This window comes from Labrus mixtus, chromosome 22 (assembly GCF_963584025.1).
Source record: "Labrus mixtus chromosome 22, fLabMix1.1, whole genome shotgun sequence".
Classification (NCBI taxonomy): Eukaryota; Metazoa; Chordata; class Actinopteri; order Labriformes; family Labridae; genus Labrus; species Labrus mixtus.
In genome coordinates, this window is record NC_083633.1 from 1,866,060 (window position 1) to 1,882,433 (window position 16,374).

The 16,374-nt window shown below is 47.1% G+C and overlaps 10 non-coding genes and 3 pseudogenes across 10 annotated transcripts; all 13 read right to left on the reverse strand.

Moving 5' to 3' along the window:
* Positions 1 to 129: 129 nt before the first annotated feature.
* On the reverse strand, positions 130 to 320 carry LOC132956883 (U2 spliceosomal RNA). The gene has a single exon (XR_009666136.1). It is a non-coding gene; the product is annotated as a U2 spliceosomal RNA (small nuclear RNA).
* A 492-nt stretch (positions 321 to 812) lies between these two features.
* LOC132957101 (U1 spliceosomal RNA) lies at positions 813 to 976 on the reverse strand. The gene has a single exon (XR_009666320.1). It is a non-coding gene; the product is annotated as a U1 spliceosomal RNA (small nuclear RNA).
* Positions 977 to 1,539: 563 nt separating this feature from the next.
* Positions 1,540 to 1,730, reverse strand: LOC132956968 (U2 spliceosomal RNA). Its single transcript, XR_009666212.1, has one exon. It is a non-coding gene; the product is annotated as a U2 spliceosomal RNA (small nuclear RNA).
* Positions 1,731 to 4,669: 2,939 nt separating this feature from the next.
* LOC132956981 (U2 spliceosomal RNA) lies at positions 4,670 to 4,765 on the reverse strand (annotated as a pseudogene).
* Positions 4,766 to 5,257: 492 nt separating this feature from the next.
* Positions 5,258 to 5,421, reverse strand: LOC132957102 (U1 spliceosomal RNA). Its single transcript, XR_009666321.1, has one exon. It is a non-coding gene; the product is annotated as a U1 spliceosomal RNA (small nuclear RNA).
* Positions 5,422 to 5,990: 569 nt separating this feature from the next.
* On the reverse strand, positions 5,991 to 6,181 carry LOC132956884 (U2 spliceosomal RNA). The gene has a single exon (XR_009666137.1). It is a non-coding gene; the product is annotated as a U2 spliceosomal RNA (small nuclear RNA).
* Positions 6,182 to 6,673: 492 nt separating this feature from the next.
* On the reverse strand, positions 6,674 to 6,837 carry LOC132957103 (U1 spliceosomal RNA). Its single transcript, XR_009666322.1, has one exon. It is a non-coding gene; the product is annotated as a U1 spliceosomal RNA (small nuclear RNA).
* A 569-nt stretch (positions 6,838 to 7,406) lies between these two features.
* On the reverse strand, positions 7,407 to 7,597 carry LOC132956886 (U2 spliceosomal RNA). The gene has a single exon (XR_009666139.1). It is a non-coding gene; the product is annotated as a U2 spliceosomal RNA (small nuclear RNA).
* Positions 7,598 to 8,089: 492 nt separating this feature from the next.
* Positions 8,090 to 8,253, reverse strand: LOC132957230 (U1 spliceosomal RNA). Its single transcript, XR_009666443.1, has one exon. It is a non-coding gene; the product is annotated as a U1 spliceosomal RNA (small nuclear RNA).
* Positions 8,254 to 8,836: 583 nt separating this feature from the next.
* Positions 8,837 to 9,011, reverse strand: LOC132956950 (U2 spliceosomal RNA; annotated as a pseudogene).
* Positions 9,012 to 14,543: 5,532 nt separating this feature from the next.
* Positions 14,544 to 14,651, reverse strand: LOC132956987 (U2 spliceosomal RNA; annotated as a pseudogene).
* Positions 14,652 to 15,143: 492 nt separating this feature from the next.
* On the reverse strand, positions 15,144 to 15,307 carry LOC132957231 (U1 spliceosomal RNA). The gene has a single exon (XR_009666444.1). It is a non-coding gene; the product is annotated as a U1 spliceosomal RNA (small nuclear RNA).
* A 571-nt stretch (positions 15,308 to 15,878) lies between these two features.
* Positions 15,879 to 16,069, reverse strand: LOC132956907 (U2 spliceosomal RNA). The gene has a single exon (XR_009666160.1). It is a non-coding gene; the product is annotated as a U2 spliceosomal RNA (small nuclear RNA).
* Positions 16,070 to 16,374: the final 305 nt, after the last annotated feature.

Sequence of the window (16,374 nt, forward strand, 5' to 3'; positions counted from 1 at the left end):
ATTCCAGTTCATTTCAAAAAGCTTGAGTCCCGGCAGCATGTCAACGCAGTGACAAAGCCAGGCCAGACTCACACACACATTTCTCTTAAACGCAGCGGAAAGAAAGGATTATTTTAAACACTGAAGAGAGGAGGGTGCACCGTTCCCGGAGGTACTGCAATACCGGGTCGATGCGTGGAGTGGACGGAGCAAGCCCCTGTTCCATCTCCCAAGTCCAAAAATCAATTTAATATATGGTCCCCGGGTAGGGGACGTATCAGATATCAAACTGATAAGAACAGATACTACACTTGATCTTAGCCAAAAGGCCGAGAAGCGATGCCCCTGATAGGCTAAGGCCGGCATCACATTCCCCATACAGTCCTCCTCGCCCATGGCCCCGGCAAGCGAGCGTTGCTTTTCAGTGACGATCGGTAAAACGGAAGAGCAAACCCTTTGATCGAAGCACCTTTAAGACACATGCCTTACGTCAAGCTCTGAAAAATGACTTCAAACCCTCAACCACCAGATTTATCTGCAGCAGACTGAAGTGAACCAAAAGACAGGAGAAGATTGGGGCCTTTTATTGGCCCACAGCCGTTCTGTAAGGCAGATGTGCCGTGACTGGGATTTCACATTGATCAGAGCAAGGGCTGCTGAATCTGAAACAAAGTTGATTGACGAGCGATATTGTGATCTAGCACTAGCAAAGAAACTGGCTGTGCATAGCTTTAAGCCACCTTTGAAATTCTTGTCGTCTGTCTGTCGCTACAGCCAGGTTGGAAGGCAGCGTCTCCCTATCTGTTTCCCCCTTATTACTTTTGACAATCCATCAGGGGAGAGCGCGAACGCAGTCCCCCACTACCACAAATTATGCAGTCGAGATTCCCACATTTGGGGAATTCGCATAGGTCAGCCCCGCCGGAGTGCAATGGCCAGGCCTCGCCATGGGTGAACCACCTTCTTGATCATGGTATCTCCCCTGCCAGGTAAGTATGAGTTGTACGGCTCAGGGCAAAAGGAGTCCTTCACAGGACCATCGCCCTCACTGACGGTCCCAACAACATGCAAACCACCGAAATCAGAGTTTTCTGCACTGGGTGTCCCTTCTACTTGTCCTCAACACAGAGGAAAGTTTTGTGTTGAGGCCCGGTAGGGCTTGTCTTTCTACATTCAAGTGGAGAAATAAGGCTCACCATTCTAACAGGAAGTGCCACACTTCCACATCAAAGCCGACCGATAGCTACCGCCAGTGTGTGTGTGTTTTTTTACCGCCAACAAAAGAACAGTCGAAGCAGCAGCTAGGCCAGAAACACTTTGCAACAATAACTGTTGATATGTTATTGTGTGTCTGTGTGCTACTACAGCAATAGCATACACAGAGTGGCAAATGGGGGAACTGGCACACAAATAACCCCCAACCTGACTAAAATTCCAGTTCATTTCAAAAAGCTTGAGTCCCGGCAGCATGTCAACGCAGTGACAAAGCCAGGCCAGACTCACACACACATTTCTCTTAAACGCAGCGGAAAGAAAGGATTATTTTAAACACTGAAGAGAGGAGGGTGCACCGTTCCCGGAGGTACTGCAATACCGGGTCGATGCGTGGAGTGGACGGAGCAAGCCCCTGTTCTATCTCCCAAGTCCAAAAATCAATTTAATATATGGTCCCCGGGTAGGGGACGTATCAGATATCAAACTGATAAGAACAGATTTTTTCTTTCGTAAAGTTTTATTGTCACAAAAACAATTTCAAGAATCTTTTATACAAGATATTATACTTTTAAAATCACATCTTGAATAAATAAACATTTTCAGCAATTAAACAAGTTGTGTTTACACTATGCATTAAAATGATAAATAGATGCATTTGTTTAATTGTTTACAGGGTTGTTTGAAAGTTTTATTGTTGTGTCGATATTTAGTCATGCCAAATTTTTTATTTTTTTTTAAATTCTGGAGCGAAGCTGGAAAAGATTCTCCTCAAAAGTTCATTGTTGTTCAGTAGCGCAGTGAGCCCTTACCAAGAAAAACTCAGTCTGCTCTCCCAAAGAGATGTGGTCTCTCGGGATCCTGTCTTTGTGCTCAGAGGAGACCCTCACCCTGCTGCTCCTTCCCACCTGCCTCTCCCGGAGAGTCAGGCCGCCGCTGCTTCGAACTTTTCCTGTGGGGCTCCGGCTCCTTCATCCGAATGGACACAGAGGCGATGTTTCTTTGTGACTGTGTCCTGGGCCCACCGCCTGCAGTGACAGTCTTTCTGGCCGTCACTGCTGCCGTATGGATCACAGCCACGGGGGGGGATCTGCTTGTGCTTCCTTGCCAGAAAGTTTGTGGAGGTCTGGGTGGCGTCTTTTGGGGGCGGCTTGTGTGAAAGACCAGCTACGCTGGTGGGGCCTCCCTTGCTGGCAAGCACGGGAATTAGTAAAGAGCCGGCTAGTGCCCACTGTTCTAATGCAGCGCTGCACTCCCAGAGCGATACCTTGCCGAGCTCAGGGACGCCACAACCTGGTCGGCAGCGAGTTTTTGAGCTCCGGGAGTGCATTACGGACCTGACTGGGAGGATCTCATGAGCCACCATTGCTGACAGGTCCCGGAGTCTGTTTGGCAGAGCAGGTGGTTCACGTTGCGCCAAAGAGTGGTGGCTTTGCCTAGTGCAATCCTGCGCGCTGGACTCACTGGTACTCGCTCCTGCACAACAATAGGAGAGAACAATGTTAATTAAAAAATACAACTCTTGTTTGAAACCAAGGTGTCTTAAAATGGTCAGGTTAAAAGAAAACTCTGTTGGTGAGCTGATAAAAGTCAAGTGTGTTAAAAGGATGCTTTTACTGTTTCCCACTAGCGTGCTGCCTTTCACGTCCTTCAAATAATACTGGTGTGTTAAAAACAGCGGGTATCCTTCCTGTTTTAAAAACACATCTGACAAAAAAAGGTTAAGATGAGATGAAACCACGTGAGCTCTAACTTTCAACGTCACACTTCTCAAAAGGAAAGTTGAGAGGGTGAAAGTCATAAGTATGTTTTAAAACCAACAGACAAAGCATTTTAAAAACACTTGAAAAGAACCAGGTGTTACATTTCTTGTGAATGGAGCTCTTCCTTCACTCTTACTGGAGAAGTGTAAGGGTGTTGAGCTCCATTTCCCTTCCGGACTCTAGGGGGTGGCCTTTCACGCAGTCTTTTGTTAAACATCGAGTCCTTCGGGGTTGATTGCAGAGCTATGTTTAAAAAGGAGGCCTCATTGGGGGAATCGGAGGGGAAGACTCTGGGCTCCTCCACAGATGAACTGTCTGAGAAGTTCCCAGCTCTTCCCCTCTTCTCCAAGACTACTGGAGACTCCGGAGACAATTCTGATAATGGCCTCTTAGCCTGCTGGGCCAGGGGGAGGGGCACTTCCTCACTCTCACTCTCACTCCCAGAGCAAGAAAAGCCAGAGCTAGTTCCGCCCTCTGCCTGCACTGCACCCCCCCCCTCCTCCTCCATACTCTCCACTTGAGGGGCAGTTGCTGCAGGCCCCTCCCCCTCTCCCTCTCCCTCCTCACCTGACTCCTCTCCTCCAGTCACAGGATTTGGAGGGAGATTTGAATTTTCTGGCTCAGGCTCTCCAAATAGCTCGTTAACCATTGCATTCTGTCCGCCATTTTCTTTTTCATTTCCGACCTTCTTTGCTGCCTTAACTTTGTTGGCAAAAGATTTCGGGCAATCTCTGAAGAGATGGTTGCTGTCTCCACAAAGATTACACTTTCTGCCATTGGTGCATTCCTCGAAAGTATGACCAATCTCTCTACACTTTCCACAAATAATCTGCTTACACGCTTCTGCAAGGTGTCCTTGCTCACCGCACTTGCGGCAGAGCTTGGGCTGGCCTTGATAATGAATGTAACCACGGTTGTGTCCCAAAACTATCATGGATGGCAGATGTTTCAGGCCCTGGAAGCCCTGAGGGTCCTGCCATTGCTGGACAGGAACCCTCCAGGAACAGTTCCAGATACCATCCTCATCTCTCACCTTCATAGCCTGGCCTTTGACCGTGCAATGTCTTCCCAGCCACATACATATGTCATCTGCATTCACCATTTCATTGAACATCCTGACAATGACCGTTTTGGAGGCATTGTCAGTCAGTTTCTCAACGTTAAACACAGGAAACTGGGCTCTTGCATTTTCAAAACGTGTCCAAAATTCTCTAAGCAGAATTGCTGAGCGAAAGCTTACATCAAAGCCTTTGCCTTGTGGTAAAGTGAGGATACAATTCAGGTCGTCTGGGGTAAAGTTTAAGGCTTTTTGAAGTAGTTTTCTTGAAAAATCCAGCCTCGACATCCATAATGGCACATCATCAACTACTTTGAAAGCAAAACGGACACTGTGGTGCCTCCGCATGCCGGCACTAGCAGCCGACATGGTGGAGGCACCACAGGCTAAAACACTAAAATCAACTAAAACAGTGAATAAATAGCTAAAAAACAATACCTACAAAAGTTTAAAACTAGAGAAAAAGTGACCAAACTTACCTTGGATGTTAGGAACCAGTTTAGCCACCAGAGGAGGAGGCTCGCTCGAACAATATGGTCTTCTATGGAGCTACCTCAACTATGTGGAAGTTGAAATTGACTTCACAGAAGACAAACACTATCCTCCCAGTACTGCCAAAACCAGTGCCACAGACAGGCACAGGCTCAGACAGCGCAGGAGGCGATCGCAGTCAGGGTCTTATAGGTAAGATCGAAACAGCATCTGATAAGAACAGATACTACACTTGATCTTAGCCAAAAGGCCGAGAAGCGATGCCCCTGATAGGCTAAGGCCGGCATCACATTCCCCATACAGTCCTCCTTGCCCATGGCCCCGGCAAGCGAGCGTTGCTTTTCAGTGACGATCGGTAAAACGGAAGAGCAAACCCTTTGATCGAAGCACCTTTAAGACACATGCCTTACGTCAAGCTCTGAAAAATGACTTCAAACCCTCAACCACCAGATTTATCTGCAGCAGACTGAAGTGAACCAAAAGACAGGAGAAGATTGGGGCCTTTTATTGGCCCACAGCCGTTCTGTAAGGCAGATGTGCCGTGACTGGGATTTCACATTGATCAGAGCAAGGGCTGCTGAATCTGAAACAAATTTGATTGACGAGCGATATTGTGATCTAGCACTAGCAAAGAAACTGGCTGTGCATAGCTTTAAGCCACCTTTCAAATTCTTGTCGTCTGTCTGTCGCTACAGCCAGGTTGGAAGGCAGCGTCTCCCTATCTGTTTCCCCCTTATTACTTTTGACAATCCATCAGGGGAGAGCGCGAACGCAGTCCCCCACTACCACAAATTATGCAGTCGAGATTCCCACATTTGGGGAATTCGCATAGGTCAGCCCCGCCGGAGTGCAATGGCCAGGCCTCGCCATGGGTGAACCACCTTCTTGATCATGGTATCTCCCCTGCCAGGTAAGTATGAGTTGTACGGCTCAGGGCAAAAGGAGTCCTTCACAGGACCATCGCCCTCACTGACGGTCCCAACAACATGCAAACCACCGAAATCAGAGTTTTCTGCACTGGGTGTCCCTTCTACTTGTCCTCAACACAGAGGAAAGTTTTGTGTTGAGACCCGGTAGGGCTTGTCTTTCTACATTCAAGTGGAGAAATAAGGCTCACCATTCTAACAGGAAGTGCCACACTTCCACATCAAAGCCGACCGATAGCTACCGCCAGTGTGTGTGTGTGTGTGTTTTTTTACCGCCAACAAAAGAACAGTCGAAGCAGCAGCTAGGCCAGAAACACTTTGCAACAATAACTGTTGATATGTTATTGTGTGTCTGTGTGCTACTACAGCAATAGCATACACAGAGTAGCAAATGGGGGAACTGGCACACAAATAACCCCCAACCTGACTAAAATTCCAGTTCATTTCAAAAAGCTTGAGTCCCGGCAGCATGTCAACGCAGTGACAAAGCCAGGCCAGACTCACACACACATTTCTCTTAAACGCAGCGGAAAGAAAGGATTATTTTAAACACTGAAGAGAGGAGGGTGCACCGTTCCCGGAGGTACTGCAATACCGGGTCGATGCGTGGAGTGGACGGAGCAAGCCCCTGTTCCATCTCCCAAGTCCAAAAATCAATTTAATATATGGTCCCCGGGTAGGGGACGTATCAGATATCAAACTGATAAGAACAGATACTACACTTGATCTTAGCCAAAAGGCCGAGAAGCGATGCCCCTGATAGGCTAAGGCCGGCATCACATTCCCCATACAGTCCTCCTCGCCCATGGCCCCGGCAAGCGAGCGTTGCTTTTCAGTGACGATCGGTAAAACGGAAGAGCAAACCCTTTGATCGAAGCACCTTTAAGACACATGCCTTACGTCAAGCTCTGAAAAATGACTTCAAACCCTCAACCACCAGATTTATCTGCAGCAGACTGAAGTGAACCAAAAGACAGGAGAAGATTGGGGCCTTTTATTGGCCCACAGCCGTTCTGTAAGGCAGATGTGCCGTGACTGGGATTTCACATTGATCAGAGCAAGGGCTGCTGAATCTGAAACAAATTTGATTGACGAGCGATATTGTGATCTAGCACTAGCAAAGAAACTGGCTGTGCATAGCTTTAAGCCACCTTTGAAATTCTTGTCGTCTGTCTGTCGCTACAGCCAGGTTGGAAGGCAGCGTCTCCCTATCTGTTTCCCCCTTATTACTTTTGACAATCCATCAGGGGAGAGCGCGAACGCAGTCCCCCACTACCACAAATTATGCAGTCGAGATTCCCACATTTGGGGAATTCGCATAGGTCAGCCCCGCCGGAGTGCAATGGCCAGGCCTCGCCATGGGTGAACCACCTTCTTGATCATGGTATCTCCCCTGCCAGGTAAGTATGAGTTGTACGGCTCAGGGCAAAAGGAGTCCTTCACAGGACCATCGCCCTCACTGACGGTCCCAACAACATGCAAACCACCGAAATCAGAGTTTTCTGCACTGGGTGTCCCTTCTACTTGTCCTCAACACAGAGGAAAGTTTTGTGTTGAGGCCCGGTAGGGCTTGTCTTTCTACATTCAAGTGGAGAAATAAGGCTCACCATTCTAACAGGAAGTGCCACACTTCCACATCAAAGCCGACCGATAGCTACCGCCAGTGTGTGTGTGTGTGTGTTTTTTTACCGCCAACAAAAGAACAGTCGAAGCAGCAGCTAGGCCAGAAACACTTTGCAACAATAACTGTTGATATGTTATTGTGTGTCTGTGTGCTACTACAGCAATAGCATACACAGAGTGGCAAATGGGGGAACTGGCACACAAATAACCCCCAACCTGACTAAAATTCCAGTTCATTTCAAAAAGCTTGAGTCCCGGCAGCATGTCAACGCAGTGACAAAGCCAGGCCAGACTCACACACACATTTCTCTTAAACGCAGCGGAAAGAAAGGATTATTTTAAACACTGAAGAGAGGAGGGTGCACCGTTCCCGGAGGTACTGCAATACCGGGTCGATGCGTGGAGTGGACGGAGCAAGCCCCTGTTCCATCTCCCAAGTCCAAAAATCAATTTAATATATGGTCCCCGGGTAGGGGACGTATCAGATATCAAACTGATAAGAACAGATACTACACTTGATCTTAGCCAAAAGGCCGAGAAGCGATGCCCCTGATAGGCTAAGGCCGGCATCACATTCCCCATACAGTCCTCCTCGCCCATGGCCCCGGCAAGCGAGCGTTGCTTTTCAGTGACGATCGGTAAAACGGAAGAGCAAACCCTTTGATCGAAGCACCTTTAAGACACATGCCTTACGTCAAGCTCTGAAAAATGACTTCAAACCCTCAACCACCAGATTTATCTGCAGCAGACTGAAGTGAACCAAAAGACAGGAGAAGATTGGGGCCTTTTATTGGCCCACAGCCGTTCTGTAAGGCAGATGTGCCGTGACTGGGATTTCACATTGATCAGAGCAAGGGCTGCTGAATCTGAAACAAAGTTGATTGACGAACGATATTGTGATCTAGCACTAGCAAAGAAACTGGCTGTGCATAGCTTTAAGCCACCTTTGAAATTCTTGTCGTCTGTCTGTCGCTACAGCCAGGTTGGAAGGCAGCGTGTCCCTATCTGTTTCCCCCTTATTACTTTTGACAATCCATCAGGGGAGAGCGCGAACGCAGTCCCCCACTACCACAAATTATGCAGTTGAGATTCCCACATTTGGGGAATTCGCATAGGTCAGCCCCGCCGGAGTGCAATGGCCAGGCCTCGCCATGGGTGAACCACCTTCTTGATCATGGTATCTCCCCTGCCAGGTAAGTATGAGTTGTACGGCTCAGGGCAAAAGGAGTCCTTCACAGGACCATCGCCCTCACTGACGGTCCCAACAACATGCAAACCACCAAAATCAGAGTTTTCTGCACTGGGTGTCCCTTCTACTTGTCCTCCACACAGAGGAAAATTTTGTGTTGAGGCCCGGTAGGGCTTGTCTCTCTACATTCAAGTGGAGAAATAAGGCTCACCATTCTAACAGGAAGTGCCACACTTCCACATCAAAGCCGACCGATAGCTACCGCCAGTGTGTGTGTGTGTGTGTGTGTGTGTGTGTGTTTTTTTACCGCCAACAAAAGAACAGTCGAAGCAGCAGCTAGGCCAGAAACACTTTGCAACAATAACTGTTGATATGTTATTGTGTGTCTGTGTGCTACTACAGCAATAGCATACACAGAGTGGCAAATGGGGGAACTGGCACACAAATAACCCCCAACCTGACAAAAATTCCAGTTCATTTCAAAAAGCTTGAGTCCCGGCAGCATGTCAACGCAGTGACAAAGACAGGCCAGACTCACACACACATTTCTCTTAAACGCAGCGGAAAGAAAGGATTATTTTAAACACTGAAGAGAGGAGGGTGCACCGTTCCCGGAGGTACTGCAATACCGGGTCGATGCGTGGAGTGGACGGAGCAAGCCCCTGTTCCATCTCCCAAGTCCAAAAATCAATTTAATATATGGTCCCCGGGTAGGGGACGTATCAGATATTAAACTGATAAGAACAGATTTTTTTTTTTTGAAAAGTTTTATTGACACTTATTTCACTTTATGTTTCATCACATTTCACATCACACATTTGTTTTCCTTGTTGTTCATTCTTTAACAATTTTACAGGGTGCACATCCATCTTTTACTTTACAAAAAAACAAACATTGATGCTATGTGGAATACATCACAAAATGTTCTTTTGGTGTAAAAGCAGTGTCTTCATTTAAAACAATTAAAAGGAGAGCATTGGTTAAGAACCTTTTTTTTTTTTTTTTTTAAAGTCCACTGTTGTGCAGGAGTGCAGTGAGCCCCCATTAAGATTAACTCATCCTGTTATCCCAAACAGGTGTGGTCTCTCGGGTTCCTGTCTTGGTGCTCAGGGGGGATCCTCACCCTGCTGCTCCTTCCCACCTGCCTCTCCCGGAGAGTCAGGCCGCTGCTGCTTTGAACTTTTCCCGTATGGCTCCGGCTCCTTCATCCGAATGGGCACAGAGGCGATTCTTCTTTGTGGCTGTGTCCTAGGCCCGCCGCCTGCAGCGACGGCCATACTGATCGTCGCTGCTGCCATCCGGATCACGGCCACGGGGGGGATCTGCTTGTGTTTTCTTACCAGCAAGTTCCTGGAGGTCCATGTGGCGTCTTTGATGGCGGCTAGAGTGAGCCATTGTTCTGCAAAGTCCTTTGGTGTTTGTTGACTTTGGCTCACTCCATACAATACCAGCTGTGCTGTGAGGACCTCCCTTGCTGGTAAGCACGGGAATTGCAAGGAGCCGGCCAGTGCCCACTGTTCTACAGCAGCGCTGCACTCCCAGAGCAGGTGCCTCACCGACTCCGGCGCGCCACAACCAGGTCGGGGGCAGGTTGGCGACGTCAACATGCCCCGGGAGTGCATCACGGACCTGACTGGGAGGATCTCATGAGCCACCATCCATGACAGGTCCCGGAGTCTGTTTGGAAGAACAGGATGGTTCACATTTTGCCAAACTGTGGAGGGCTCGCCGAGTGCAAGCCCGCGCACTGGGCTCACTGGTTCTCGCTCCTGCACAACAGAGATTACAGATCGTATGTTAGTTAAAATATGAAGCTCCTGTTTTTCAAGGTTAAAATGTTTTAAAAACTTGTAGAAATGATACGATTGTGGCAGATAAAAGGACACTGGAACTTTAAGATCAGTTTTTAGAAGTTTCAGTTTCCTGAGATATGACCCCATCCAGAACCGGGTCATTGCTGCTGTCTTTGGGTTTCTGGATGGGGCTGTGGCAGCTGCGAGTCCGATTGTGGTGTATCTTGCTCCCAGAATTAAAAACAAGTCCGGCACTCCTTTTCCTCCTTTCTCTTTGGTCTTTTTCATTGTGTCCCTCCTCAGGCGCTCCCACTTTGACTCCCACAGGAAATAAAAGATGGCTCGTTCCAGGTTTAAAATCACATTTCTGGGGGGGAAAAAACAGAAGTGAGCAGTAAAAGCAAAGGTAAAATCACAGCTTTGATGATTAAAACCTTTCCTTCCATTGTCATTTTCCTCAGTCTCCAGTACCCCAGTCGTTGTTTTACTTTCCCTATCTTGTCCTGCCAATTTGTTTCCCCTCCACCCTCCTTATTAAATTTGACCCCAAGTATTTTTAAGTCAGTCTGGGTCACAGTTAGGGGGAGTCCCGTATTTTCAGTCACTGTCCATGGTCCGTAAAATTGGGCTTGGGTCTTCTCTCTGTTTAGTTTTGACCCAGAGGCCAGTCCAAACCAGTCAGTCAAGTCCAGTGTCCTGTTTACGGATAAGAGGTCAGTGCATAAAATGTTGATGTCATCCATATATAAAACACATTTGCTGGTCATTCCCCCACTCCCCGGTACTACCACCCCATTGATTCGTTGGTCCCTTCTCAAGACCTGTGCCAATGGTTCAATGCATGTGATATAGAGGAGGGCAGATAACGGACAACCCTGACGGACGCCGCAGTTAATATTGACTGCTTTTGTCAGATGCCCATTAACAATGAATTTGCTGGTGATTTCCCGGTACAGCAGTCCCACCCAACCTATAAACCTCTCAGGGAACCCCATTTTTTGCAGTACCTGGAAAAGGTACTGGTGCGAGACCCGATCAAAAGCTTTCTCAAAGTCTAAATTTAAGACTACTAGCCTAATGTTTCTGTCTCTCGCAAAACAGATGGTGTCTCGGATCAGTAGGAGGCTGTCCGTGATCTTCCTCCCCGGGATGGCACAGGTTTGATCCGGGTGAATCAGCCCCTCTAAAAACACAGTCATGCGAGATGCTAAAAGTTTACTAAAAAGTTTACAATCAAAGTTTAAAAGAGTGATAGGTCTCCAGTTTTTTAGGTCTGTCTTGTCATTGTCCTTGAAAAGTAGAGTCACTATCCCTCTTCTAAAACTGTCAGGGAGTCGGTCAAGTTTTTCTAAGTCCATAAAAACAACAAGAAGGTCAGGTGCTAAAATGTCCCAGAAAGTCAAGTAAAATTCTAAGGGAAGCCCATCGTCTCCTGGGGACTTCCCTTTTTTAAAACTCTTGATGCTGTTAAAAATTTCTAAAAGGGTAAAATCTTGGGATAAAAGCACACTGTCATTTATTTTGTGTTCAATGAACTTTAAGACTTCTCTCATTGTGTCTTTTTTTATAGGTTTTTCTTTGTACAATTCTTTATAGAATTCAACTATAGTATCGTTAATTTCATCTGTTGTTTCGGCTGTGCACTGATTGTCTTTTTTCAGTTTAAACATGGTTTTATCTTTATCTAAAATTCTTTTAAAAAAGTACCTAGTGCACTTCTCTCCTTCTTCTATTTCTTTTTCTTTGCTTCTTAAAATGACACCCTTACTTTTAATTTCTGCTAAAACCGACATCTCTATTTTTACTTGCTTTATTTCTTCATTAAAACCCAGGCCCTCTAGGTTTAGTTTAAAATACCGTTGAAGTCGTTGTTGCAGTCCCAGCATGCGTCTGTCGTCCCTACCTTTCTTTCTCTTACCTGCCTGCCTGAAAAAAGTCTGGGTCCTTCCCTTCACCATTTCCCACCAGTGTGCACGTGAGACGTATAGGTCTTGAAGGGTCTGCCAGTCTTGGTACTGCTCCCTGTACTGCCTAACTAACTCCCTATCTTCTAAAAGGGAGCAGTTGAGTTTCCATAGACCCTTCCCAGCCGTCACACCTGAAGTTAGTGATAGGGTGCAAGAAAGTATAGTGTGATCAGAGAAGAAAACAGGAGTTACTCTAGCATCGGTTGGTGGGCAATCCCGTGATAAAATATAGTCTATGCGAGAGGCTTTGGTGCCGTCACCACTGAACCAGGTGAAGCCCTCCTCTCTGGGATGCATGACTTTAAAACAGTCCAGTAGCTTAAAATCCCTACATAGGGCCCCAAATAAAACTGATGTTTTATCTACTTTAAAATCTTCCCCTGCTCCCCTCCTGTCTTTCTTGTTTAAAACACAATTAAAATCCCCTCCTACAACTAAAGGTTCCCTGCCTAGCATGTGGGACTGCAGGTCTTTTAAAAGGTCATACCTGTCATTTTTTTCGTTAAAACCATAGATATTTAGAACGTTAAAATCTCTTCCCATAAAAGTCAGGTGTGCTAAAAGTGCCCTACCGTCTCTCACCACAGTGCTGCCCTTCACCAAGATTAGAGGGTTTTTAATTAAAATTGCCACGCCATCATTTTTGTTGTGGTATGAACCGCTCCATATGGATTTATGTGGCCATAACTCCTCCCAATCCCTGTAGTTCTTTAAAAACGGTAGACCACATTCTTGTATTAAAAACACATCTGACTTAAAAGAGTTTAAGAAGGATAAAACAGATTGCGCTCTAACTTTGGACTTCACACTTCTCACATTGATGGTAGAGAAGGTGAGGGTCATAAGTATGGTTAAAAACAACAGGTAAGACATTTTAAAGGCTAGTATTTAGAAGCAGTCGTCATACTTCTTGTGAAATTTGCTCTTCCTTCACCCCTATGGGGGAGGGGTGAGGGGTTTGAGCCTTGTTCCCCCGTCGGACTCTAGGTGGTGGCCTTTCTTGCAATCTTTTGTTGAAATGCGTGTCCTTAGGGGTTGATTGTAGGACTATATTTAGGAAAGAGACCTCATTTGGAGAATCGGAGGGGAAGACTCTGGGCTCCTCCACAGCTAAGCTGTCTGAGGAGTCCCCAGCTCTTCCCTTCTTTCCGGAGACTACTGGAGCCTCCGGGGACAATTCTGATAAAGGCCTCTTAGCCTGTTGGGCCGGGGGGAGGGAGGCTTCTTCGCTATCATGCTCACTCTCACAATCTCTCTCACTCTCACTCCCACTCTCACACTCACTCCCAATCTTACTTTCACCCTCAGAATGAGGTGTAGCTCCACCTTCTGCCTGTACTGCAGCCTCTTCTTCCACATGCTCCACTTGAGGAGCAGTAACAGGCCCCTCCCCCTCTCCCTCCTCACCCGACTCCTCTCCTCCAGTCACAGGATTTGGAGGGAGATTTGAATTTTCTGGCTCAGGCTCTCCAAATAGCTCGTTAACCATTGCATTCTGTCCGCCATTTTCTTTTTCATTTCCGACCTTCTTTGCTGCCTTAACTTTGTTGGCAAAAGATTTCGGGCAATCTCTGAAGAGATGGTTGCTGTCTCCACAAAGATTACACTTTCTGCCATTGGTGCATTCCTCGAAAGTATGACCAATCTCTCTACACTTTCCACAAATAATCTGCTTACACGCTTCTGCAAGGTGTCCTTGCTCACCGCACTTGCGGCAGAGCTTGGGCTGGCCTTGATAATGAATGTAACCACGGTTGTGTCCCAGAACTATCACGGATGGCAGATGTTTCAGGCCCTGGAATCCCTGAGGGTCCTGCCATTGCTGGACAGGAACCCTCCAGGAACAGTTCCAGATACCATCCTCATCTCTCACCTTCATAGCTTGGCCTTTGACCGTGCAATGTCTTCCCAGCCACATACATATGTCATCTGCATTCACCATTTCATTGAACATCCTGACAATGACCGTTTTAGAGGCATTGTCAGTCAGTTTCTCAACGTTAAACACAGAAAACTGGGCTCTTGCATTTTCAAAACGTGTCCAAAATTCTCGAAGCAGAATTGCTGAGCGAAAGCTTACATCAAAGCCTTTGCCTTGTGGTAAAGTGAGGATACAATTCAGGTCGTCTGGGGTAAAGTTTAGGGCTTTTTGAAGTAGTTTTCTTGAAAAATCCAGCCTCGACATCCATAATGGCACATCATCAGATACTTTAAAAGCAAAACGGACACTGTGGTGCCTCCGCATGCCGGCACTAGCAGCCGACATGGTGGAGGCACCACCAGCTAAAACACTAAAATCAACTAAAACAGTGAATAAATAGCTAAAAAACAATACCAAGAAAAGTTAAAACTAGAGAAAAAGTGACCAAACTTACCTTAGATGTTAGGAAGTGCTTTATCCACCAGAGGAGCAGGCTCGCTCGAACAATATGGTCTTCTATGGAGCTACTTCAACTATGTGGAAGTTGAAATTGACCTCACAGAAGACAGACAATATCCTCCCAGTACTGCCAAAACCAGTGCCACAGACAGGCACAGGCTCAGACAGTGCAGGAGGCGATCGCAGTCAGGGTCTTATAAGCAAGATCGAAACAGCATCTGATAAGAACAGATACTACACTTGATCTTAGCCAAAAGGCCGAGAAGCGATGCCCCTGATAGGCTAAGGCCGGCATCACATTCCCCATACAGTCCTCCTCGCCCATGGCCCCGGCAAGCGAGCGTTGCTTTTCAGTGACGATCGGTAAAACGGAAGAGCAAACCCTTTGATCGAAGCACCTTTAAGACACATGCCTTACGTCAAGCTCTGAAAAATGACTTCAAACCCTCAACCACCAGATTTATCTGCAGCAGACTGAAGTGAACCAAAAGACAGGAGAAGATTGGGGCCTTTTATTGGCCCACAGCCGTTCTGTAAGGCAGATGTGCCGTGACTGGGATTTCACATTGATCAGAGCAAGGGCTGCTGAATCTGAAACAAAGTTGATTGACGAACGATATTGTGATCTAGCACTAGCAAAGAAACTGGCTGTGCATAGCTTTAAGCCACCTTTGAAATTCTTGTCGTCTGTCTGTCGCTACAGCCAGGTTGGAAGGCAGCGTGTCCCTATCTGCTTCCCCCTTATTACTTTTGACAATCCATCAGGGGAGAGCGCGAACGCAGTCCCCCACTACCACAAATTATGCAGTTGAGATTCCCACATTTGGGGAATTCGCATAGGTCAGCCCCGCCGGAGTGCAATGGCCAGGCCTCGCCATGGGTGAACCACCTTCTTGATCATGGTATCTCCCCTGCCAGGTAAGTATGAGTTGTACGGCTCAGGGCAAAAGGAGTCCTTCACAGGACCATCGCCCTCACTGACGGTCCCAACAACATGCAAACCACCAAAATCAGAGTTTTCTGCACTGGGTGTCCCTTCTACTTGTCCTCCACACAGAGGAAAGTTTTGTGTTGAGGCCCGGTAGGGCTTGTCTCTCTACATTCAAGTGGAGAAATAAGGCTCACCATTCTAACAGGAAGTGCCACACTTCCACATCAAAGCCGACCGATAGCTACCGCCAGTGTGTGTGTGTGTGTGTGTTTTTTTACCGCCAACAAAAGAACAGTCGAAGCAGCAGCTAGGCCAGAAACACTTTGCAACAATAACTGTTGATATGTTATTGTGTGTCTGTGTGCTACTACAGCAATAGCATACACAGAGTGGCAAATGGGGGAACTGGCACACAAATAACCCCCAACCTGACTAAAATTCCAGTTCATTTCAAAAAGCTTGAGTCCCGGCAGCATGTCAACGCAGTGACAAAGCCAGGCCAGACTCACACACACATTTCTCTTAAACGCAGCGGAAAGAAAGGATTATTTTAAACACTGAAGAGAGGAGGGTGCACCGTTCCCGGAGGTACTGCAATACCGGGTCGATGCGTGGAGTGGACGGAGCAAGCCCCTGTTCCATCTCTCAAGTCCAAAAATCAATTTAATATATGGTCCCCGGATAGGGGACGTATCAGATATTAAACTGATAAGAACAGATACTACACTTGATCTTAGCCAAAAGGCCGAGAAGCGATGCCCCTGATAGGCTAAGGCCGGCATCACATTCCCCATACAGTCCTCCTCGCCCATGGCCCCGGCAAGCGAGCGTTGCTTTTCAGTGACGATCGCTAAAAACGGAAGAGCAAACCCTTTGATCGAAGCACCTTTAAGACACATGCCTTACGTCAAGCTCTGAAAAATGACTTCAAACCCTCAACCACCAGATTTATCTGCAGCAGACTGAAGTGAACCAGAAGACAGGAGAAGATTGGGGCCTTTTATTGGCCCACAGCCGTTCTGTAAGGCAGATGTGCCGTGACTGGGATTTCACATTGATCAG